Source organism: Rhipicephalus sanguineus, chromosome 6 (genome assembly GCF_013339695.2).
Source record: "Rhipicephalus sanguineus isolate Rsan-2018 chromosome 6, BIME_Rsan_1.4, whole genome shotgun sequence".
NCBI classification, from domain to species: Eukaryota; Metazoa; Arthropoda; class Arachnida; order Ixodida; family Ixodidae; genus Rhipicephalus; species Rhipicephalus sanguineus.
Window position 1 is genome coordinate 17,367,914 of NC_051181.1, and position 24,671 is coordinate 17,392,584.

A 24,671-nucleotide genomic window follows, 5' to 3' on the forward strand; every position below is an offset into this window, starting at 1 on the left:
GTTCTTTGTTTGTTTGTCTTCTATCTGTGCGTGGCACGTCCCTCTCTTTTTGTACTTATCTTTGAAGTATCCGTCCGCCACAACAGGATCACACGAATGGTGCAAGTGTAGAGATATCGCAGCTAACAAGCACACGGGGAGCGAAGGTCACGAAACTACCCACGCCAGCCAGCGGTCGCTTTCTGCAAATATGAAACTTTAAGGAGCCGGCGGCAACTGGCAGCGGGAGCGCAGGGAGACAGCTTGCAGAAGATAGCACGATCTGCCACAGAAGTGGCAGAGTTTCTGAGGCCGGGTGGACAGCCAATCAAAACGACGCTAGACAGTGACGTGTGTTCTAGCACTCTAGCCATTGTAGCCCTACTTTCTTGTTACCGCCAGTCATTCCCGCTCTGTTATGAGTTCGTTTTAGTCTGTTTTGCGTTTTGCCATGGACAATGGGCTGAAATGTGAGCTACATAGCCAGTTTCAAGCTACAGGCTGTAGAGTACGCTCTTGAGCACAGGAATCATGCTGCCGGTAGTCATTTAGGAAATGACGAAGTCCGTGTGCATTACTGGTGGAAGCAGCACGACAAGCTGCACGCTACGTATAGGGAGCGGTGTGCCTTTAGGGAACTGAAGACTGGAAATTTCTGGTCTTAGATTATGTCCGGGACCTGTGAAAGGAAGGCTGTGTCGTTTCGCAAGTAAAGGTCGGGACGCATGCGCGAGCCACAACCAGAAAGCATGGCCTCGAAACCACTGCTTTTAAAGCGACTAATTGGTGGACGACACGCTTCATGCGGTGCAACGGACTGTGCTTGAGGAGGCACACATCATTTTGTCAGCGCATGCCTCGTTGCTACAAAGAAAAGGTAGTGGACTTTCACAAGTTTGTGATACGCCTGCGGCGAGATCGAGCATTTCTCCTCTTGCAAATCAGGAACGCGGACCAGATGCCCATCAATTTCGACATGCCGATGAGCAGGGCGGTCAGTGAGAGAGGAGTACGCAGCAAGCTCGTTAAAACGACAGGCGTCGAAAAACAGCGTTTCACGGGAATGCTGACTATCACGGCAGACGGCAGGAAGTTGCCACCGTACGTTTCTTCAAATGGAAAACCATGCCAAAGGCCAACTTCCCAGCCGGCATACACGTGCGAGCCCAAGAGGATGTCAGCTGATCTAATGGCTGATTGGGTCCAGGCAGTCTGGGGATGGTGCCCTGCTTCTCCCATCTCTCCTTGTGCTCGACAGTTTTCGCGGCCACCTGGGAGAGAGCATACGCCAGGAACTGAAGGAGCTGCGCACCAGGATTGCCATCATTCCAGGTGGACTCACTCCGCTGCGGCAGCCCCTTGATGTTTGTGTGAACAAGCCGTTCAAAGACAGTGTGCGCCAGTTTTATACTGACTGGAGGGCACGCCCTGATGCCGACCGGCAATATTAAAAGGCCGTCTGTTGAGCTGGTGTGCTCCTGGATCTTGGACGCATGGTGCTTGCTGCCAGCTGATTTGATCACAAAGAGTTCTAAGAAGACTGGAATTGCAAATGTGCTGGACAGCAGCGAGGACAACAAATTGTGGGAGCAAGATGACTAAGTGATGAGCAATTCGGACGAAGGGCAATAAAAAAAAGCTGTTTCCAAATAGTGTGTTTACTGCGAAAGGTAAGCTATTTAACTTTTTTTTTTTTTTACTGTTTCTCTTGCTCATCCCGAAAATGTTTTCATAAAATTTATCCCCATAATAAACGCACCCTCCAACTTTGCTTCAGTCTTTTGGAAAAAAATGTGCGTTCATTACGGGAGTATATACGGTGTGCAGTAAAGGCTCACCCATACACCAGATGGATTCCATAAGTTCTTCGGAGTTTACAGTAAAAGGTGAAAGTACCCCTAGAAATATCACCTTTTACCGTAAACTTCCAAACAACTCTGCTGAGACGAATTCTTACTTCTGCTGAACAACATGGGAACTTTTTCTACATTCCCATGGACTTGATGCGAAATAAAAAAAAAATCTGCTTAACACGAGCCACCTAACAGGTTCTGTTAAATTAACTTTTGCTGTGACCACCACAGTGCTCGGGGAACCTTTGCAGCCCGGGTGTCAGTCTGATATCCTAACATTGAAATTGAAATGTAAGCATTTACAGTAAAACCTCGGTGATACGAAGCTCATGGGGTTACCAAAAATATTCGTATCATACGGAATTCGTATCACCAGAAAACATGGAAAATTAGAATGCGACAAAAGAAAGTTGGCATACGTTTTTATTCAGTGTTTCTCAGGGCCGCAGCGACGTAATGAACAGCTCTGAATGATTGCGAGTAAAGTCAACGATCATACTTGTACTTGTAAATGTACAGTAAAACCTCGGTAATTTGTACTCGGTTAATTGGGAATCCCGGATAATTTGTATTATTTGCGCGGTCCCAAATTTTTACATGTAAATTTAACCGGATAATTGGTGCGGCCAGTCTGCGACTTCCCGGTTAATTGGCACACTTGGCCGCGACTTCCAAGATATGCAAAGGGTGTTGCGAATCTCGGAGGTTGTCATGCATTTTTTTTTTTTTTTGATGTACGGATCTCGAAGGCCATGTTTTTTTTTTACCGGAAATACGTCGTAGACGCAATGTTTTAGCAATTGCCAGGCGGCGATGCGTGCGGTTGCGATCATGATCATCATCATCTCAACAGCGATGTTAGCCACTCTAGCGAAGTGAATGTTTTGTGGAGTCTTTGTGCCATTTGGATGTCTGCTGGCGTGCATTGTGCGATTCGGTGCGACTGCTCCATTTGTCTCCTGTCTCCGCTTGAGTGTCTTCCCTGTGAATTAGTTGATTGAGGTGTGCTTGGAAGGAAGATGCCGAAGTACAAGAGGTTGTCCCTGCACGAAAAGGTGTGCTTAATTGAAGAGGCCAGCAAGTCGACGGCGTCGAAAACGGCTCTCGCCGAAAAGCACCACGTGCCTCTGTCAACGCTGTGCAACATCATCAAGAATAAGGAGAAAATTCTCGATGCTTACAGCAAGACGCACTCGTCAAAGCGTACACGAGGACGCCCGCCTACGTACGCCGACGTTGAAGCAGCTCTGATCGACTGGCTGCAGAAAGCCAACGCAGCACACCTTCCTGTGAATGGGACCATGTTGCGTGAGAAGGCCAACCAGCTGGCGCTGCAACTTGGACATTCTGAGTTTAAATGCAGCAATGGATGGTTTTGCCGATTTAAGGAGCGCAACAACCTGACATTCGTGACTGTTTGTGGCGAGAGTGGCAGCGCGGATCAGTCTGTTGTCGACGGCTGGAAGCAGCACACCTTGGCTCCACTACTCGCCAAGTACGAAGCAGCAGATGTTTACAACCTTGATGAAGCTGCTCTGTTCTACAAAATGTTGCCTACGAACACGTTCGCTTTGAAGGAGGCAGACATTAAGGGGCGGAAACAGAACAAAGATAGAATCACTGTTTTGTTTGGTGCAAGCATGTGCGGTGAGCACAAGCTGCCACTGCTTGTTATTGGGAAGACAGAAAAGCCTCGTTGTTTCAAAAATGCACGACTGCCATCCAAGGATGACCTGATCTATAAAAACAACAAGAAAGCTTGGATGACGGCTGCACTCTTTGAAGAATACGTGCGGCACCTTGACCGCAAGTTTGCGGCCGCAGGGCGCAGCGTTTTGTTCGTCGTCGATAATTGCCCAGCTCACGGCGACATTCAGAACCTGCAGGCAATCAGGCTGGTCTTTCTACCCCCGAACACGACGTCGCTATCGCAGCCGATGGACCAGGGCGTCATACACCATACCAGGAAAATATATCGCTACAATCTGTTGAAGCGAATGCTCCTTTGCTATGACAACGGAAAGGAGTATAACATTGACCTCCTCGGTGGTATTTGCCTCATTGTTCACGCATGGAGGCAGGTGGAGGCCACCGTTATTCGACGGTGTTTTGAGCACGCCGGTTTTGTGAAAGAAGAGGCAACCTCCGCTGAGTTTGCTGTCACCGCTGTCACTTGCCCGTTTGATGAAGAAGGGGAGACTCTCTGCGCTCGATATGAGGCTTTGCACGCGGACGAGGAGTGCACTCCACTCGGATTCTCCGAGTACACAAATGTCGAGTGTACAGTGCAGACGTGTTACGCCGACATCGACAGCGAGATAGCTGCGAGATCGACCGATTCGGCCTCTAATGTTGACAGCGATGACGAGCCCTCCCGAGCACCCCCTTTGGCGGATGTCATCGATGCCTTGAGTGTTGTGCGCAGCTTCGTCGAGTGCAACGGCGGCGAGGCTGAGATGCTGCGCCTCATTGACAGGCTGGAAAATATGACTTTCAGTGCTGGGAACTACCGAACGCGTCAGTCACGCATGGAGGAATTTTTCTCCAAGTAGGCTGACTTGCCACAATAAAGGTGTGACTTCCGTACATCACGTTTTCTGGCTGATTTCTTTGATTTCGCGTTGTTTCGGATAATTGGGAATCCCGCTTAATTGGGATATTTTTCTCGGTCCCGAGGCCTTCGAATTAACGAGGTTTTACTGTATGGTGCATGCGCGCATATGTAATGAATGAACCAGATGTGTTGTGCCCCGTTACCGCTAGTAGCCCCTTCCTAATCTTACTACGCTTTTCTGCATGACACCAGAGTACTTCGGCGAAAGTGATTTAAGAAGCACTTTGCACACGATAGATATATAGGCCAAGCTCCTTCGCCAAGACCATCCATTTCGTCTCTTGGGGTCTTCGTCCACCTTTAATGGGACTTCATGACGGACCCGTAGCCCAAGTTTCAGTCTTGTTTCATAGGACATCTGATTGCGGGGACATGGCTTGCATCGACGTGGCAGGCACGTGTTAAGAGAGTACAAAGATGCTGCTGCCTCGAGCACAGGAGCACGCTTCAACGAGTCGGAAAAAAAAAGTGCGACGTCAATGTCATCTGTAACCTAAACGCGAAGGTGCCGAAAGGCCTCCAAGATTCGCGTGCACTATCTCGTAGGCAACGACGCACCGTTGATGGTCGCGCAGCACGCGTGCCCGCGCCCGCGCCCGACTGCCGCGTCTTCCGCGACAGCGCGGGCAGCACCTGTTCGTACCTGTGCGTTAGTGTACGTTCGTATCAAACGTCGCGGGGTGCAAATCGGTTCGCAACAACCGTACTCCAGTACGTTGCAGGCTAATGGGCCTTGGCCGGGATCACAGAAATATTCGTATCACCCCGAAATTCGTACGAGTCGTGATCGTATCAGCGAGGTTTTACTGTATTTGTTTATTTTTCGCCTTTTCGAATTCGGTGTTTTGTTTTGCAGTTTACCCCTCCTGCCTGGGCCCATGTGGGCCTGCAGTATGTTGTAAATAAAATAATAAATAAAAAATAATAGAAATTATTAGGAGCCATCGTAAAGTGATAGGATTTGGGAGCATTGTTATACCAAATACTCCATTTTTCTCATGAGTGTCTTAAAGGGCCAGTAAACAACCCCGATGTCCAAAAATTGTAATGAAAAGAAATATGCGCACTTTTGCTATGTGAACATGCTGCCGCAAGAATTTTGCGAGTACGTGCTATAATAAGGAAGTTACAGGGGTTAGAACATCCGTTTCAGCTGGTTTCAAATTTTCGCGTGGCCTCACCACCCTTCTCCGCCACATGGAGGGAAAGGCGTAGCCCGTCGTCGTGACTCCGCCCACTTCGGCAACGTGACACGACGTCAACAATTGACGTCATGGGCGAGCTCGATCAGTCGCAATGCACTTCCGCTTGCTGCGGCTCCTGGTTGTTTATTGTTTATATTGTCGCACATGCTCCGTAACTTGACGGGCAGTTTTCGGCTCTTCACTATTTTTAAACCTTTGTGACAGTTCACAATACAGCAGGAATGCGTGCTTGCTTTCTGAGACGTCGAAGGGGCGCGAGAGAAAAGCCTGGAGAACCCCGCTTGCCGCGCGAGCAAGCGCGACCCGTCCGAGCTACCAGAGATTCCCCTCTCCCCGCTCGATTTGCAGCCGGCAACTGAACAACGCTTTGCCTCATGTCGAAGGCGAAGTACGTGCAAGTGCAGGTGCTATGCAGTGCGAGGAATATACGCGCGTCAACTACGTGGCCGAAACCGCATCACCGCAGGGCCAAAAAACAAGGCGCAGTTTCGTAGCGGTGGGTGGGAACAGGAACTGACGTTAACTTGACAACTGTTTGTTGAGACCTGGTTTAGACCAATCGACGAGCTCAGTGCTCAGTGCTGACGAGCTCAGTGCGACGTCAACTCGGCGATCGCCGAGTTGACGTCACTGCGCGTACGAGGAGGATTGGTCCGGCGTAGGAAAGAAGCGCGGGAATTGTTTTTCGAAATGAAGGGTCTGCGCGGCGCGCAGCGCTGTAATATTCGGAAAACGTGATCGCTGCGGTCTACTGTACGGATTAGCTAGCTTGTTTGGCGGGTGTAAAAAAAAAGTCGGAGCCTGTTTACGGGCCCTTTAACGAGCCGTTTTAAGAGGGGACGCGCCCTTTGAAAATCGAAAAATCACAAAAAACTCGGTTTTTGAAAAACCGTATATTTGGGCTGTATGTATTACAAACAACCTTTCCTGTAATTATGAACGCCTAAAACATCGTAAAAGTACGTCAAATCGGGTAATAACGAGCAGCGACAGCTGCTCCGCCGGCCAAACAAGCGCCAAAACAAGCCCAACTTCGAGTGAACACCGTTCCCGCGCCGTTCAACCAATCGTTGCCATCCTGGTTTTGTTTTGTTCTTGAATTCCTGCACATTTCTTTACTGCCCTCGGCGGTAGGGGTGGTGGCGCGGCCGAAGCATGATTCACTTATGATTGAGGGGCTCGCAGGGGTTTTCGAGTTTCCCGTGTCTCGACGCGCAGCTGCGATTGGACTAAAGGCCCAACCACTGGCAAGCGCTGGCACGCGCTCCATGCGCCTACGCGTCAAATGCGTCACGTCGCGCCCCGTGGAGGAAAAGGGCGCACAACCACTGGCAAGCGTCGACGCTCGCTTTTGGCAGAGGCACAGTGTTGCTTGATCTTTTCGTTTAAAACTGTCCATGTAGAGCCTAGAACGGTGCGTTATCAATCAAAGCGAATGAGAATGTCGTTAAAATACCGAGTGTGCTTCACACACCACTGTTTTGACTATTTAAGAAGTAATTAACATCGCAGTGACCAAAGTAACAACCACGGTATGCACAAGTAATTGACATCGGTGCGTGCGCTGCTCCCGCGAACGTAAGTTCGCGTCTGCATCACGGGACACAGCCAACAATGTTTGCGAGATCGCCAACGCTTGTGGGATCGCCTTGATGACGCCTGTTCACGGCCATGCTATTAGTGCCCAACAGGAATATAATCATCCTGTTCATGAAAATGGTTCTGCTCCTGTTGCTGCTAAAAAGAAGCGGACGGGAGCGGTGCCGCCCGCACCGTCAGTGGGCTTGAAGTCGTTTCTCGGCGCATACTTCAGTTACGAAAAAAAAAGAAATAGACGTTTGCTGCCAAGTCCAATAGAGGTGCCCTAAAAGTTCGCCGCATAACAACTAATACTTTTCACATTAACAAAAAGACGGCTTTCCCGCGTACCACAGGTGCATTATGACTAGCCAGCTAATATGAGTTACAGTTTATTACATGGGCCAACATCGAGAAGTTCGAATCCTGGAGCAAGTATAAACACTAAAATTTTTTGCAATAGCATGGAAACAAGAAACCAACATTACTGGAAACTCCGTTACTTGTGTCCCCTCTAGCAACAAAATGCAGGCAAACTGTAGCACTGCAAGTATGGCCTGAGTTTCTTGTTTTCTAATAAATGAATATGCACTGTTCACCACAAAATACGCATTGAGTTCATAATTAAACAGTCTATCCCCACGCCTTATACACTTCCAGGCTGTGCACAAGACATACTCAGATACCTGCTTATTGTTTACTTGCACCGTGTGATGTTTTGATTAAGAAAGGCATTCAGGTCTATAAAACAAAGAATAATTGACCTATAATTGACTTATACAGCATTTGGTTCATGTAGTGGGATGTGCAAGAGATCTTTTCTTTGAATTTCAGTAAAATGAAATGAGTAGTACATGATGGTGTCTGTACATTGATTGCATAATTGTCTCTAGGAATGGCTCAGAAAGTAAATTTGCGAGCAGCGCTTTTGGTGAAGATATCATAGGGCCCATCCTGTTCCTGAAGCTTTTAACGCCAAAAAAACTTTCTAAAGGCTCTAAAAAGCAAAAAAATGAAGTAGCATGAAGGTTTATAAACCACCAGGCTCATATACCTACACAACAAAATTAATTAAAATTATCATAATTATGCCGGTGCATCCAGTGCATGTTTACAGTTCATATTTTACAGCATTTTTTGTAGTAATAAACCCCACCTGAAATTTCATGATGTGATAAATATCGGTCATAAGATTGCAACCAAGCACTCTGTAGAAGGCTTTCGCACGTTGTCTGTAGTTGAAATACCCTTTAACGCAACAAACCACACTTGACACTTCAGGATGCGACAGATATCGGTCATAAGATTGCAGCTGAGCACTGTGTAGAAGGCTTTCGCACGTTCTTGGTGGTCAGAATATCTGCTAACGCAACAAACCACACCTAACACTTCATGGTGCAACAGATATCGGTCATAAGATTTATTTATTTATTTTCAAATGCTGCAGCCCAATGCAGGGCTACTGCAGGAGTGGTGTACATAAATACAAAAGGAAAGAATAAGAATATCGCAATAAGTGCTTCAACAAAAGCAGATATCGCCACCTGTTTAGTGCGACTGGGTAAAAAATGAGAGAAATAGAACATTAAAGGCCAAGTCCAACGAAATACGACTTGGACAGAATTCGCTCGGAATGCGTTGTATATGTTGGGTAAGTAATGATAATCACAGTGAAAAATCTTGCACTCGCGTATTTCATTTATAATCGGTGCTCTAATTGTCAGATAGCTTATAGCCCTGGCACTTCATCAAGCCGTCAACGCAAGCGTCTTACAGCAGAGAGCGGCGACAACAAAAGCCCACAGCAGCAGCCAGAGTCAAGGCGAAAGAAAAAAAAGCAAAACAGCTTCCGGTCCCGAATGGCCTCGGTGGAGAAGAATTCGCGGAACCACTGCACAGCCCGGCGAAGAGCTATGGACCCGGTGACCGAACTACGGAGTGCACCCGCGGTACGAGCGTGGTATCCCGCTGCGCAGAACGGGGGTTGCAGCAGGCCAGCCACAGGCGTTGGGGGAATTTCGACTCCAAACACCTTAGAAGGAAAAGAGAAAGAAAGAGAACCAAGAGCGGGAGGAACAGCAAAGACTAGGAGAAACGAGAAAAGGAGGGGAACCATTCTACCCCACCAGAGGGCAACGACTGATGAGCGGCCAAGCCAACTCTCCTGCGTCGGCATGATGCTCTCCTGGCGATGCGACCAACGCAAATCAAGGTGGCCTGCAGTCTGGCGCTGAAATCCATCCAGCCGTGTGCCCCTTTCAACACCATGGGCCGCAAAATCCGAGCGAGCGAGCGACGCCAGAAGCAAGCCGAGCTGACTCCGACCGAGCTGCCTGGGTTCCTGACAACTGTTAAGTTCCCGACAACTGTCCTGACAACTGTCTTCAACGGTCAAGCTGCCCTGCATTATCACTCACCGACACCTTCTTCCGGCTCTCCGGGTGACTGCCCCTTTCATCGATACCTATGATCTGCGTCTCCGTGCGGCTCCCTCATCGACACGGACTTCGCCGTGTTCCTGGTGGAGCCGCTAGCCCCCTCTTAAAGGGGTGGTGCCATCAAATTTCGAGGCTATAACAAGCCTGTTGTGGGTTTCCTCTGTATGCAAGGACACTCCACGCGAAGGGTCGGACACAGCAAACGTTTAGAATATATTTTAATTCACTTCCAAAGTGTACCTAAATGCCCATTCTCCCGATCGAAACCCATCGCTAGCGCGCCAACGCTGACGTAGATCTGTAGGATGGGCAACGAAAGTTGTAGTGACGTCACACCAAATCTGCTATAGTAACGTGAGTGATCTCCGGACCTCCGCCACTTCTGCAACCTACGTACCGGCTGTAGTGAACTAGAATATATTCCAATTCACTATAGTGCCGGGAAAGCATCGGTTGCTACATCACTCGCCGAGCTTCGATCGCTTTCTGGCTAAGTGCGTCACAGCCTTGTGTGGTCACGTGACCACGCCTCCTACACTTCTACGTCACTGCCCAACCTCGGTGCCCAGAAACCGAAACCGAAAGTTGTCCACATCAAAACGCGATATTAAATTATTTAGCGAGAATACATGAATCTTGGTGCGTGCATCATGCTTCCTGGAGCTATAGGAAACGCTTACAGCAAAGAACGCGCAAGCCACAAATTTGGTGGCACCACCCCTTTAAGCCCCAGGTGATGGCGGTCCTTTTTTTTTGGGGGGGCTAAAGGGTTCAATTAAGGAGGGGGGGGGTTACACACACAACCCATTGTCTTCAACGCGGAGACACCTCGGCTTCGCGCTACGTTTGTACGCGCAGTGGCGAGGGGGGTTGCGTGGGAGAGGGCACTGTTGCTCCCGCAGCCCTTCGCGCCCTGCTCCCTGGCCGAAATCGAGATGCCCCGTTTTCCCTCCTTGCCCTTTTCTGGAGAGACTCCTCTCCAGACCCCAAGGAACATGCGCCGGTTTCTTGGAGACCGCCTCGTCTTTCGACTCGAGCAGCGGTGACGACCTCAGCTCAATCGAGTCGGGAGCCACCCAGCTACTCACCCCCTGCGCAACGCGCGGTCTATGGTGAGGTGACTGACTGCCTCAGGGCCAGACTGCGAAGCCACGAGAGGTGAGTCGAGCCTTATCGCTGGAAATCTCGTGGGCTTCCCATTTTGTTGCTGTTTTCACGTCGTCGTGTGGAACTTCTCCGCCGCTTTGTTGTTATCTGTATTTTTTTTGCGTTGGTGGCGCTTTTGGCACAATAAACTGTGTCAGGCAAAGAACTCGTCTCTGTTACCACTGGCCTGAAACCCGCCGTGGTCGCGACTCAACGTGAACCACGGGTTAGGGGTCTAGCTCTGACTGTTAGGGCTGCTGCGTAGCGCTAGTAGCGAGTAACTACACTCCTCTAGTGCACGGTGTTATTCAAACACGGGACAGTTTTGCACGCGTGGCTTGTTGTGTTCATGCTTGTTGCAAAAGAACCCCTATATTTGCCCCACGTTGGGCGCCAAATATAGGGGTTCTTTTGCAGCAGGGACAGAGGAACGTCTGGCCATCTCAACGGCCAGACGTTCCTCCTGGTGGTGGACTACTACTTGAGGTTCCCCGAGGTGGTGACCCTGAAAAGCACTACAGCTCGGGCAGTCATCGATGCTCTCAAAAGCATCTTCGCACGCCACGGATTCCCACAAGACATCAGGTCGACAACGGCCCACTGTTCTCGTCGCAAGAGTTTGTGGCATTTGCAGCGTCTTACGGCTTCAACCATGCGACCAGTAGCCTACACTACGCCCAGTCAAACGGAGAGGCAGAGAGGATGGTACGGACAGCCAAGGACCTGTTCCGCAAGTCCGAAGACCCTCACCTCGCTCTGCTCAGTTATCGGGACACTCCGGGAGTCGACGGCTTCAGTCCTGCCCAGCTGTTGATGGGACGTCAGCTGAGAACCAGAGTCCCGAAGCAAAACTCCCAGCTACATTCCCCACTGGCCGCCTAGGAAAGATGTGGTCGCCAAGGATGCGGCCTACAAGTGTAAGCAGACCGATGACTACAATAGGCGTCATGGAGCTCGAGACCTGCCACCTCTCCAAATGGGTCAGCGTATTTGGGTGCGCCCTGACCAAGTGCAAGCTACGGTCCTCAGCCCGGGGCAAAGGCCAAGAAGCTACGTGGTTGAAACAGACCGAGGTGGTGTTGCACAGCGCAACCGCCGTCACCTAGTGCCTTCTGCCGACAGCTGCACAGCAACCATCGCCGCCGCAGCAAGTTCTTCAGGAACCTCAGCCTGCCAACAGTGCGGAACCTACGGTCCCCTAAGGGCAGCCTTTGCAACATTCCTCTGCAGCCATTGACCGTAGTGATGGGGTTTCACGAACACGTTACGGCCGGCGCATTGTTCCGCCGCACCGTTTGAACTTGTGACATTCTCATGTGTTCTGCGTCCTCCATCCTCCCATCGGACTTTCTCAAGGGGGGAGATGTAGAGGTCGCCACAATTCAGCTCTTTGATTAAGCCGCCACTGGAGCGTGGCGCCCCCTGTTACTTGCATGAGTGCATGACATATGTTCGTGCCCCATTAAAGTGTGGGGTCCACTTTTGTGCAAGCCAGCAGTGTGTACGTGTCAGTCTCTGCGTGCCCGTGCCCGTGCGGCACTAACCACGCGACAACATCGAAGCACCACTGATACCTTGAAGAGTGAACTTGGTGGCTAGTTAGTTCAGCATAACTTAAGGGAGCAGCGCGAAAGACAGGGACAGAAAAGGCACACATACACCCACACGTAGCGCAGTATGTGTGGTTGTATGTGTGCCTTTTCTGTCCCTGTCTTTCGCGTTTCATCCAAACTGACAGCAGAGTCGATGACATCGTAATTGAGGCGGCTGGTAGTCTTAGCAATCTCAGTCACTTCTAAGCGAACACTCCCGAGGTAACACAACAAAGCATGACACAGATACACAAAAGCTTTAAAGAAGACACGCCATCAAGTGCCTCTAACTTCAGTTTCAACTCGGCCTCTCGTTGCTCTCGTCAACTTTACTAGGGAATTTCTGGGTACACCACGGCGCTAATTTTTCTCGGCAGCACAAGGTAGCCAACATGAAACATGCTTACACCGCTAACATTGGGCGATGTTTAGGTGGCTTTTTGGTCTCGTGCCATTCCTATGGTGGCTGAACGATCGCAGCGCCAGAGTTCCCTCTAGTTAATTTTAGGAAACTCTATGTTTTGACCCCTCGCGCCTCGAGGCGTATGCAGGGATGCAGCAGCTGCGCCAATTGCGCCAATTTGATACAACTCCTTATTTTTGCGCCAAGCTGAGCCAAAGCCGTGAAATTTGTTGAAATTGCGCCACGCTGCGCCAAAATTCCCGATGAGTTTCAAAATTTTCTCAGTTGCGCAAGTTTTAGCGAGAAATAGAGGCCGCATTGGTCATCTGCAGTGTAGGCATCATCATCCAATACAGACGCGCCGACCCCCCGTGAAAGAAAAGAAAAAAAGTCAGTTTCACCGCAAGGGCGAAACAATGAATGCGATAGCAACAAATTGTAATGTTATACGAAGTGAGGCTAGCAGCAAACTCTTTCGTATCCGATCTCGCGTAACTATACAAAACGTTTTGTGTAAGAGAATACGGCCGCACCAGGGAAAGATGCTCTTTCTGCACAGTGTCTTCGCACTGAGAGTGCAGCAACCACCAGGGCATATGAGCCACCCGCTGAGGGCTGCCGAGATAGCGCGCCCGCCAGCGATCGCGCCCTTAGCATCAAAGTTCAAAGTTGCTGCTTGAACGACAGTCCCCCCCTCCCCACGTCTTTTCATGCTCGTTCAAGACGGGCGGGGCATTTCCTCTCTGCTTCGACGGCAGGCCTCCCGAGCGAAGTGGTGTTATTGCATGCTCCCTCCGAGCGACGGAGATGGGCCGGCTCGTTTGATCTCTGCTTCAGCCGCGTTCGTCACCCGCACTCGCGCGCTTGGAAGCACATACTATGCGCGGGGGGATGTTATCAATTTGGACTTTATGGGGGACATGATGGCAAAACCCCTTCGAGAGTGTCCATATAATTGCTATTGCAATAAAATAGGACAGTCGTTCTCAAATTTCCTGATGCTTGTTTTATCGCATGCAGAACGGTTTTTAAGCCACTTATGCCGCAGTACACTGGTGATCTGCGGAAAAGCGTACTGAGCTTTAGAAGAGGCTATTAGTACTAGCTGTCAGGGACACAGCACATTTTGTTCCTTAATTACTCATTCGCGCATGCGCCGTGTAATTACGAGTACTAGTAGGATCGCTGACGTCTAAAAAATTATTGGCAACCATTTGGAGCTGTTGTGTATGGCATTTCTGCAGCCTTGAGAAACAAATAGACAAAACGTACACCAGTTTTCTTTTTTCGCCACCCCCACTTGCTCCTGCTTTACAAATCTCCCGAATTTCGAGGTTGCCAGGTTCTCAGGTCCACATTAGCATTTGCAGTGCCTGTCTAATTATTCGACAGGCCCTGCAAATGCTAATGTGGACTTAGTCCTTGTTCACACCGTGGGGTGGCTCAACACACTGCTTTTATAGAAATAGCAGTGTTCAGGTGCACTGTGCACGATTTAGCCGATGCTGAGTGGTCTGTAAGTGTTTTTTTTTTTTCTTTTCTAAAAGTAAGCCTTCTTTGTTATACTACTCCAAATGTGGGATTTTGTGCTAAAAAATTCAGGTTTTTTTTTTCGTAACCTGCTCCAAATTTGGATTTTTGTGCTCCAAAAGCAACATTTTGCTGCTCCAAAAATTGCTCCGAATCCTATTTCGGCTGTTGCACCCCTGCATATGGACGCGTACACATGGCGTACACCCCTCCGTGACCGACGCTCAGAGGCGCATTTGACGCCTAGGCGCGTGCATACGCGTGCCAGTGGTTGGGCCTTAAAGGGGCCCTGCAACACCTTTCTTAGTTATATTGGAATAGTCTCATTATTGACGTATGACTCTTCACGAGTCATATGCCGCAAAAATTTTTCGAATTCGTCAGGTCTAAGTGGTGTTACCAAATTATAGAGATCACATTCCGCAGCTTTCTCCCTCAACTCAACGCCGCGAGCGCGTGGAAAGCTGCGCGGGGCGTGAAGGGAGGGAGGGCGGAGGTGCGAGGAGGTACGGCAGCATTTTTTTCTTCATTTTTTTCTCTCTGGCGTCTCGGCGCAACCACGTGGTCTGTGGCGCCACTTCCGGTCGGCTTGCGCGCTCGTCGTCGAGCGGAGGCCATCGCACCGTGTATCGCGCGTGTTTGAAAACTGCGAGTCGGTTTGGTAATGTTGGGTGTGCACCTCGAACTGCCGTAGTGTTTTCATCGCTCTGCCAACCATGGACGCAAACCTGCATGCACGTTTGGAACGAATGACAGCTGAGATGGGTTTCGACCCACACTCCGATACACCGCCTCGTCGCACTGCTCGCGTTTGAATCGTATTCAACACGGCAAAGCTGCGTGCACCCTTCTCCCAGTGGCGGTACTTTGATGCTGTTTGCTCTTCGAATGCGGGCGCACAGCGAGTGCGGGTTGACAACAAAGAACTAAAGACTAGAAGAAAGGATCGTGCGGCATCGGGCCAGCGCGGACCCATCCCCCGGCTGTCTGCAGCTACCGTGAAAATGCGAGTCTGCTTGGTTGCTGTGTCGCGGTTTCTCGGGAACCTGAGACTACGGGGAGGATACGCCGAGGTACGGCTCGATGACATGCTGAACAGACAGTAAACGGGACTCTCGCCATACAGCGAACACAGGTATCCTAAGCTAGCCGGCGCCAGCATTGTTATCGGAGAAATGCTGCACCGCTGCCTCGGTCGGTCGTGAGAACGTGCCGACGACTGCAGTTTCCAGCTGACGAGGCAACACTCGAACGGCTGCCACTCTCAACGCAACCGGCGATGGTCAAAAGCCCAGAAATATTCACGATTTCTGCACTGCGCATGGCGAAGAAAACGGAACCACGCAACTACGAGCAGACGAGCTGTCGGTGAGACCGCAAGTGCTAATATTAATGTTTGTTCGGTGTTTTTAATGCGATAACAGAATATAAACATACATATTATCTACTTATTGAACTCAAAATTAACAACGAACGTAATAATGAGGGTGTTATTGTGATTATAACATCAGCCAATGGTGGAACTGCCGACAATCGCGTCATATATTGCGGACTAATACATCATTTGTCGAGAGAAGAGGGAGCGATTTTCAGCTGACTTTGAGAATTTATTGTAAATTCCAGGCCGTGCGCATCGCTATAATATTTGGCTCGCGGGTTCTCGGGAGCCTCGACTACCGATTGGCAGCGCTTTTTGACCCTGCTCAAAAAGTGTTGCAGGGCCCCTTTAAAGGGGTACTGACACGAATATTCTCACTTGTCGTTTTTTTGCATCAACTGAAAGGTCAAGCCCTCAAGAGCCTAGAAAAGGTAGTGCTAAGCGCGAGTGCTCCCTGAAAAAGTAATTACAGTCGAAACCCGCGATAACGAAATCCCGAGGGAACGAAATTCTCACCGCAACGAAATTTTTCGGAGCACCGGCGAACGCCCATAGGAGTCAATGCATTTCGTAACTCGCTACTACGAAAGATATTCATACCGCAGTCCCCCATTAACGAAATTTTTGAAACACGAGTGCGCAAATAATCTACTCTCGCAACATTAACTACATTCGAAAACTGCTGAAATGCATTCATGCTACACATAAATTGTGCAAAACTATCGCTACAGCACACTTGAGAAGCAGCCGCCTTAATTGTTTACAAAATAAAGCTGGCGACAATGATGATGATGATGGCTTGCCGAAACACCTGCTCGTTATCGCGGACTACGTAGCCAAATCCACATTCCTCATGGAGTTTCGTTCGTTGGCTTGGCCCTGTGATTGGCTTTGTCGGCTTTGCGCGCATATAGTCGCGTGTGTGGAGCCATTTGTGGAGCGTTTGCATGGTCGCTTAGTGCAGCGTGAACTGTATGTGGCGATTGCTTCGACCGATTTCGCTGCCTACGAAGATGCCGCCTCCAACGAAAAAGCGGAAGTTCATCACGCTGGAAGATAAGGCTGCAATCATCAGTGAGGTGGAAAACGGCAGGAAAAAAATGGACATCGCCGAAGAATTCGGCGTTGCATGCAGCTCGCTGTCCACGATTCTGCGCTGATCCGTGCTGATCCAGCGGAGCCGGGAGAAGGTTCGCCTGTAGGCGCACTCGATGACGGTACTGGTGACAGCGCAGTGCCGCCGTCACTGAGCAGTGCATGGGGCGAACTTTGTGCCGTGACAAACGAGATTCTCGATCGAGAGGCATGAAATTGCTGCATGGTAAGGCCCGCCAAAGCAAACTTACTGACTTTTGGAAATAAAATGCTTTTTTTGTAAATTCCATATATTTTCTGCCACATTCTCGCGCCAACGAAATTCCCGCAAGAGCGAAATATTGTGCTTTCCCCGCCGATTTCGTTATTGCGGGTTTCAACTGTATTCCATGTCTTTTCTGCCGCAGTCTCGCGCCAACGAAATTCCCGCAAGAGCGAAATTTTGTGCTCTCCCCGCCGATTTCGTTATTGCGGGTTTCAACTGTACAGTACGTTTTTAAAAGCTAGTTTCGGTTCCTACTGTACCCTGACGTCACAACACGGTATGAGCTTCTCGTCACGTGCTCGCGCAATATATAGTGACGTTTCCACGGCTGCTCCGCACCGTGGCTCCGTTGGTGACGCACAAGCGGCCATTTTGGAAGTTTTGATGACGCACAAGCGGCCATCTTGGAAGTTTTGGTATCTAACGTCACCAAAACTAGCCATACTGCTGCGTGAAGTCACCAGAATTTGTACTGTAGCCTGACGTCAAGCTATTGTCGATGTCAGTAGGTGCGCCATGGAAAAATTGAGTTCAATTTGAAATTAAAATACCTTATCAGCATTTGCTGACCTTCACACTTGCTCAGAACCGTCTCTGTATACAGGAGATTTGTATGGCACAGTAAACTCGCCTTCGAAAAAAGGTGTCAGTACCCCTTTAAAGGCCAACTCCGGCGATTTTTTGGCCATGTCAAAGTAATGGTGCTTTTATGTTCCTGAGGCGCTCCTGTCACGGGCCCGTCAGCAGAAATACTCGGCAAATTTTAAATAAGCAAAAAAGCACAACACCGAAACCGAAACCCAACCGAGCATACTGTCTTTGCGTGACGTATAAGTAGGGACAAAACCGGAAATCATGCAAGGCATGCTGGTCCCGTCAGCGCGTAGTATGAAAGCTGCGAAAGCGGCGAAGAGCAGACGCTCAGTTGAAAAGTGACTCCGTCGGAAATCTTGTGTGACTGACCGTGTCACGTGCCCAAGCTGAGCCGTCGGAAGATGACAGCTGCGATTCCAACGCATTTGGAAGCCAACTATAATGGCCATTCCTCTTAGATGAAGTGGAACACACCTGTTTAGCTCTTTGCTTGCCTGGTTGCGCATTCCACCGCCAGATGGCACCACCTGTCCAGGTAGCTCAAATTTGTGGGGCCGTGATCCGGTAAAGTGCTATCGCTGAGAAGTTCGCAGACTAACTAAAGCTTCTTAATATTGCTATGGGAAGAGTGCATAACTTTGGCAATAGCGGCGTTCAACATTGCGTTGGTACGGCCGAAGGAATTTAATATAAGCTAAGTATGAGCCACCTTTCGGACCATTAGGTTATGTTGTTTCGCACGATGCGCAGATAGGCCCGGTCACGGTGCACCCTGTATATGCTACGGAAAGTGTTTCCGTGGTGTTCACGCATGTCATTCTTTAGCCGGTATGGTATTACCGTACTTTCCGTGCGGTAAGCTGGCATTGCTAGCTAAAACACTCTAATATAGAGACGCAGGGTAATCGTTAGGTGCGAGTGTTTCGTGACTGCCAACGGGGAATCGTGTGCAGCCCACAACGCGACACCACTTGCCACCCATTGCACGCATTACCACAAGGAACTGAAATTCACTTCCAGCCAACGAAGCGCTCGCCAAACACTCGCAATTGTTGCCTTGCGGATAGCAGACGCTCTAGGGGCCCCTCGGTTCCGTCACTTCCGCTTAACAAAAATGACGTCACGCACACAATGTTGCCAATAATTCTGGGAAGCGAGGTGGGGAGAGTCGGGGCAATCAATAAAATTTATTTGCAATGAATCTGCGTATTTCTCCAGCTTGTAATTTGGCGTAAATAACGGGAACGTGAAAAGGAACGTACCCAGCGAATTTTATTGAGATCCATGGACCTCGAAAAATCGCCGAAGTTGGCCTTTAAGCCAACTCCGGGGAACGCGCGGCTGCTATTGGCTGCCGCGCGCGATGATGCGATGGCCTTCTCTGGGGCTCGCTCCGTGCTAGTGCTTGCTTCGTCCTTTGCTGCTGTTGTCACCGTCGTGCAGCCAGCCTTTGCGTGTACTGCTTCGCATTTCGTTATCGCTCACGGTACTTCCTTAACTCTACACCGTGTTTACGATATCGCATCCTGCCCGCCGACTTTGTTACACGGGCACACTAACCTCAGTTACGGCAAGCCTCAGTTCCCTTAAACCACAGTTACATCCAGACGGAAAGCCTAACCACTAACCGTGGTTGCTCTGAACTGAGGTTGACCACCTCAGTTAAAGGGACCCTGAAACGGTTTTTTAAAGTTTTGTCAGCGTTTAGACAGGAGCATCCCCAAATCATTCGCACCAGAAATTAAGCGACGCACTGTGTACCAAGGCCGCTACGGAATTTATATCTATACCCTCCTCCTCACCACTGCCTTGCACCCTCAACTCACAGACACCCTGACATCGCCGGCGATCGCAGCGCTCTCATGAGCGCACTCGACGGTTTGAGCTTCGCGACGGGTTGCGGGTAATCTCGGAGGCCCAACAAAGATGAAGCTCGCGGAGTGGTTGATATCTGCTCCGACAGGTGCCGCCACACTACCAGCAGATCTTATTTTATTCTCCTGTACGGCGACAATCTGCAACCAACTCTATGTCTGCAACAGCATGCGGACAAACAAAAATAATTCGAGAACGATCACCGATAAGCGTAAACTCAGGCAATGTGGTTGTGTCTTCAGGGGTGAAGTTACAGCCACAAAAACGTGGATCGTGGCGTTGAACGGATAGCGAGAGCGCGACGCTCATTGCAGCGACGAGCTGAAGGGATTCCGCTCGCCAGATGCCTCACGAACATTGCACGATGTCGCAACCTTACAAGTCACCAATTGCTAGAAATTGCTAGATACGTGGTACACAACAAGGCTGGGGCAATTAATTATGTCCAAGAAAAGAAACCTCAAGATAAACACTCTCGCTCACTCGAGGCCCGACTAACCTGCACAGCGTTTTTTTTTTTAATTGGAACGAGGCATGTGCGACTGTCATTCTTTTTGCTGCAAGTAAACGCTACTAAACTAAACTAAACTCTCAAGAAAGCGGCGGATGGATGCAAAGAAAGAGATGAAGAAAGAGATACGAACGTACACGGACGCACTGAACCTGACGCAACAGCCGCACTACGCGTAAAAGATCGGTTTCACAGCGACCAGAGGCTGATTAGGCCCCTGACCCCACGTTGGGCGCCAGAATGTGGTGTCGTCGCTCTAACACCACCGCGGGTTCGAGCACTGGGAGCTTCATGCACGCTGCCGCGTCCTCGTTCGTCCCGCGCCGTGTACTGTTCGAACTGCTGCGCGCGAGAACTCGGCCCATCACCGCGAAAGGACGGCGAGCCGTCGCGCGCAGCGAGGGAGACCCTAGGCGACACTCTCCAAATCAGTGATTTATTACGGGGGATTTTAATACAAGAGAACAATAATTCATTACAACCAATCGCACGTAAGATAGTTACACAGGACACCAATTAGCTAATACAATTGTTACCAAATGTGGCCGCGAATGGCACACCCACAAAACGAACAAACAAAGAAAGAACCAGGTTTGGAGAGCCGACCTACCCCTCGGCCAGCGCTCCCGCGATCTCGCACCCCAGAGCAGAAGGAAACAGAACAGGCATAGCAACACTTAAAGGAACATACGGTGCACGATCGCGAGGCGCTGCCTCGGGACTTCGAGACCGCGGAGGGTGGCGCGCGCCCGCTGAGGCCGGAGCCCCGACAAAACGACGTAACCGCCGGCCGGCGGCGAAGAACAAAGAACAAAGGATCGCCGCCGGCCGGAACGGCCAAAACGCGTACGCACCCTTCGAGGTCCCCAAGTGGTCTCCCCCGAACCTGGTCGCGCGCCCGCCGCTTCTAGGCGAGCGCGAGCCAGGTCCAAATCCCGCCAAAACTGGGCCAATGGGACACCGTGTTTAACCTTTGAGGGCGGGGTGGCAGCAAAGTGACAGCGATTTACGACTAGCTGCCACCCGTCCGGTCGAGAGGAGAGGGACACGAGAATTCTCCAAGGGAAGATGGCGTCGAGCCACTGGCGCAGACGCCTGAATTCCCACATCCCTCCCTCCTTAAATGCCCCCTACCAACTGGAGCTCCGGTGTCAGCCAAGTAAGCATACACAACAAAGTCGCAACAGGCATGACACCTGGGCGTTCAATTAAATTAACACGCGGCGAAAATCCTCCCAAAGAAAACGGAACAATAGCTCTAAAGCTCTCCCAAAGAAAAAATGTTAACATCTATTCGGAACGCGTACATCTGACGGGCACAGAAACCACAATTAAAAAACTTAGCGCTCGAAACGAAGAAATACAAGAACATCCGCCGTGGTAGTAATAGGCAACAGTACAAACGGTGAAGAAGACACAAAAGTCAGAACGATCGTGAAAAGTCTCTTAGATGAATGGTGCCGCTCGTCTCAGGCCCGTCCTCACGGACACGGACCGCAACAGGCGTCGGTCGCCGGCCGCCACGTCGACGCCTTGACCGCGACAGGCGCCGCAAACGCAACCCGATCCACCGCCCTGCCGTCGCTGCCTCCGGCCACGCAGACTTCACTCGACGACGCAACGTGGCAGAGAACACATCAAAGCACTCGCGGAGCACAAAACACTAGATAAATGAACTACATGACATCAAATAACGAAACATTCAAGCAAACATACGTAAAAGCAAAATGTGAGGGCTCGACAGAATCTAAACACTGGTTGCATAAACGGGAAATCAAGAATGGGAAGAACCAAGAAAAGAGAAGTTGCCTGCAAGGAAGTCACTAGCCGAATATCGGAATCCATAACCCGAAGAAGTGAACGAAAGCTTTATCGAGGAGACCTTATTGGCTGTCCTAAATCAAATTAACGTGCATAACATCTGTACGGCCGGTCTCTTGTCATTGTTTCTCCGTCTGATCAGTTCATCCGGACAGTAAGCGTGGTCTTCACTAGCGCGTTGACGTATGACCTCGACACTAGCGGATAATCCTCCCACGGACGCACACTGCCCATTCGCGACACCGACCGAAATGGGCGTCCATGACGTGCTGTCTACGAAATGGACAGACGCGGAAGGGACGGCGATAGTCGAACATTCACACCATGCCGCGCGCCGAATCTCAGAGCGAATTAACCTTAATGTAAGCATTGCCACTCTGAAGACAGGCCAATAAAATATAAGAAATGCAGTGGTGCAAAACCTCGTACCTCTGCGCCGGGGGTTGCCAATCTGTTTACACGCGTCGGTCGTCGACAGCGGTAAAAGAGGTGGCATGCGAACTTGGGCCGAGCTCGTCTGGACTATGCGAAGTGAACCCTTCCCCCCTACCCTTGGGGCAGCAGCGCCCGGCGCTGCTTCGGACCCCACGCGCTCGTTGCAATACCAGCAACGTTACAGCGCCCGCGCCCGTGCAATACCAGCACGTCCCGGCGCATCGCCTCCCGGAGGCCGTCGCATCACCAGCGACAAACGAAGAAACTATTTACAAATATATACGACTGGGTTACTCCGCTGTCCGTTCGCAGCTCTTCGGGCCACTACAAAAACAAAAAAGAAAGACAACTCCAGAGCCCAGATGGGGATGGCTCGTCGTGTCTCCTCCCCGGCCGGCTTTCCGTCAGGACAGCCTCCTCGTCATAGTCACGGGGTTGCAGGAGCGTCCCCTTCTGCGCACGCGACGGGGGGTGCCTGAGGCGCTCACTTGTTCGCGGACCGGGCTCGTTTTATGACTCGTCTTTGTCCGCTCGGCGGTTGTTCCGCCATTTTCGCCCTTTTGCTGGCATGTGCCGAAATCGTGACCAGCAGCAACACGGGGCCCGAAATAGTGCGTCAACTATTACAGAATTAGGCTAGAATTGGGCTAGAAACGCGCAGGTGTTCAGAGAAAATCCGTTGGACTCACCGAATCGCTGAATCAAAGGCAGAGCAGGGGAGGTCAGTCTCCCCGGAACGGCATGACGAGGATCTCAGGTTATCCAAGGAACTCCCGCCGCCAAGAACGAATGTTGTATCTCGGTGACAACTTGCAGCACTCCTTTCCTCGTCCTCGCTTCGCAACTGAAGCTTTGAAGCGGGTGCCCAATACTTCTTGAAAAGTGGCACTTGCCTCTTTTCGTACCACGTTACCTCAACAGAGACCAAGCCTAGGGTAATTTACGCTCGAAGAATGACAAGGCAGGCAACTCTCAAGAAAGCGGCGGATGGATGCAAAGAAAGAGATGAAGAAAGAGATACGAACGTACACGGACGCACTGAACCTGACGCGACAGCCGCACTACGCGTAAAAGATCGGTTTCACAGCGACCAGAGGCTGATTAGGCCCCTGGCCCCACGTTGGGCGCCAGAATGTGGTGTCGTCGCTCTAACACCACCGCGGGTTCGAGCACTGGGAGCTTCATGCAGGCTGCCGCGTCCTCGTTCGTCCCGCGCCGTGTTCTGTTCGAACTGCTGCGCGCGAGAACTCGGCCCATCACCGCGAAAGGACGGCGAGCCGTCGCGCGCAGCGAGGGAGACCCTAGGCGACACTCTCCAAATCAGTGATTTATTACGGGGGATTTTAATACAAGAGAACAATAATTCATTACAACCAATCGCACGTAAGATAGCTACACAGGACACCAATTAGCTAATACAATTGTTACCAAATGTGGCCGCGAATGGCACACCCACAAAATGAACAAACAAAGAAAGAACCAGGTTTGGAGAGCCGACCTACCCCTCGGCCAGCGCTCCCGCGATCTCGCACCCCAGAGCAGAAGGAAACAGAACAGGCATAGCAACACTTAAAGGAACATACGGTGCACGATCGCGAGGCGCTGCCTCGGGACTTCGAGACCGCGGAGGGTGGCGCGCGCCCGCTGAGGCCGGAGCCCCGACAAAACGACGTAACCGCCGGCCGGCGGCGAAGAACAAAGAACAAAGGATCGCCGCCGGCCGGAACGGCCAAAACGCGTACGCACCCTTCGAGGTCCCCAAGTGGTCTCCCCCGAACCTGGTCGCGCGCCCGCCGCTTCTAGGCGAGCGCGAGCCAGGTCCAAATCCCGCCAAAACTGGGCCAATGGGACACCGTGTTTAACCTTTGAGGGCGGGGTGGCAGCAAAGTGACAGCGATTTACGACTAGCTGCCACCCGTCCGGTCGAGAGGAGAGGGACACGAGAATTCTCCAAGGGAAGATGGCGTCGAGCCACTGGCGCAGACGCCTGAATTCCCACATGATGCTGCTTAGTCAAGAGATATTTCTGGAACCATTCATCCGATTTCCATCAGGTTTTTTTTTTATTATGCACCTCAGTAAATTTCCCAGGGCAAGACAAAGCCGTTTTTTCAATATGTGGTGTCCGTAATTTGTAATAATTAATTAAAATTTCATTGATAAAAGCCTAATGAGCAACACTAGATTCAGTGCTCTGCTAAAATTTTTTACCAAAGAAATTAAAAAAAGGGCTTTGTGTTACCCTAAGGTACCCATCCGGGAAACTTCATAGTGAATTTCACAGTGCTAGCACATTTTCCAACTTTTCCAGGCCCCGACTAAAGGACCCATGGGGACTACTTCGACACATGACTGTAAC

At 50.6% G+C, this 24,671-nt stretch overlaps 1 protein-coding gene across 1 annotated transcript in view; it reads left to right on the top strand.

Annotated features, from left to right (window-relative positions):
• Nucleotides 1-24,671, top strand: part of LOC119397116 (serine/threonine-protein kinase LATS1-like) — a 136,383-nt gene that overhangs the window by 28,156 nt on the left and 83,556 nt on the right.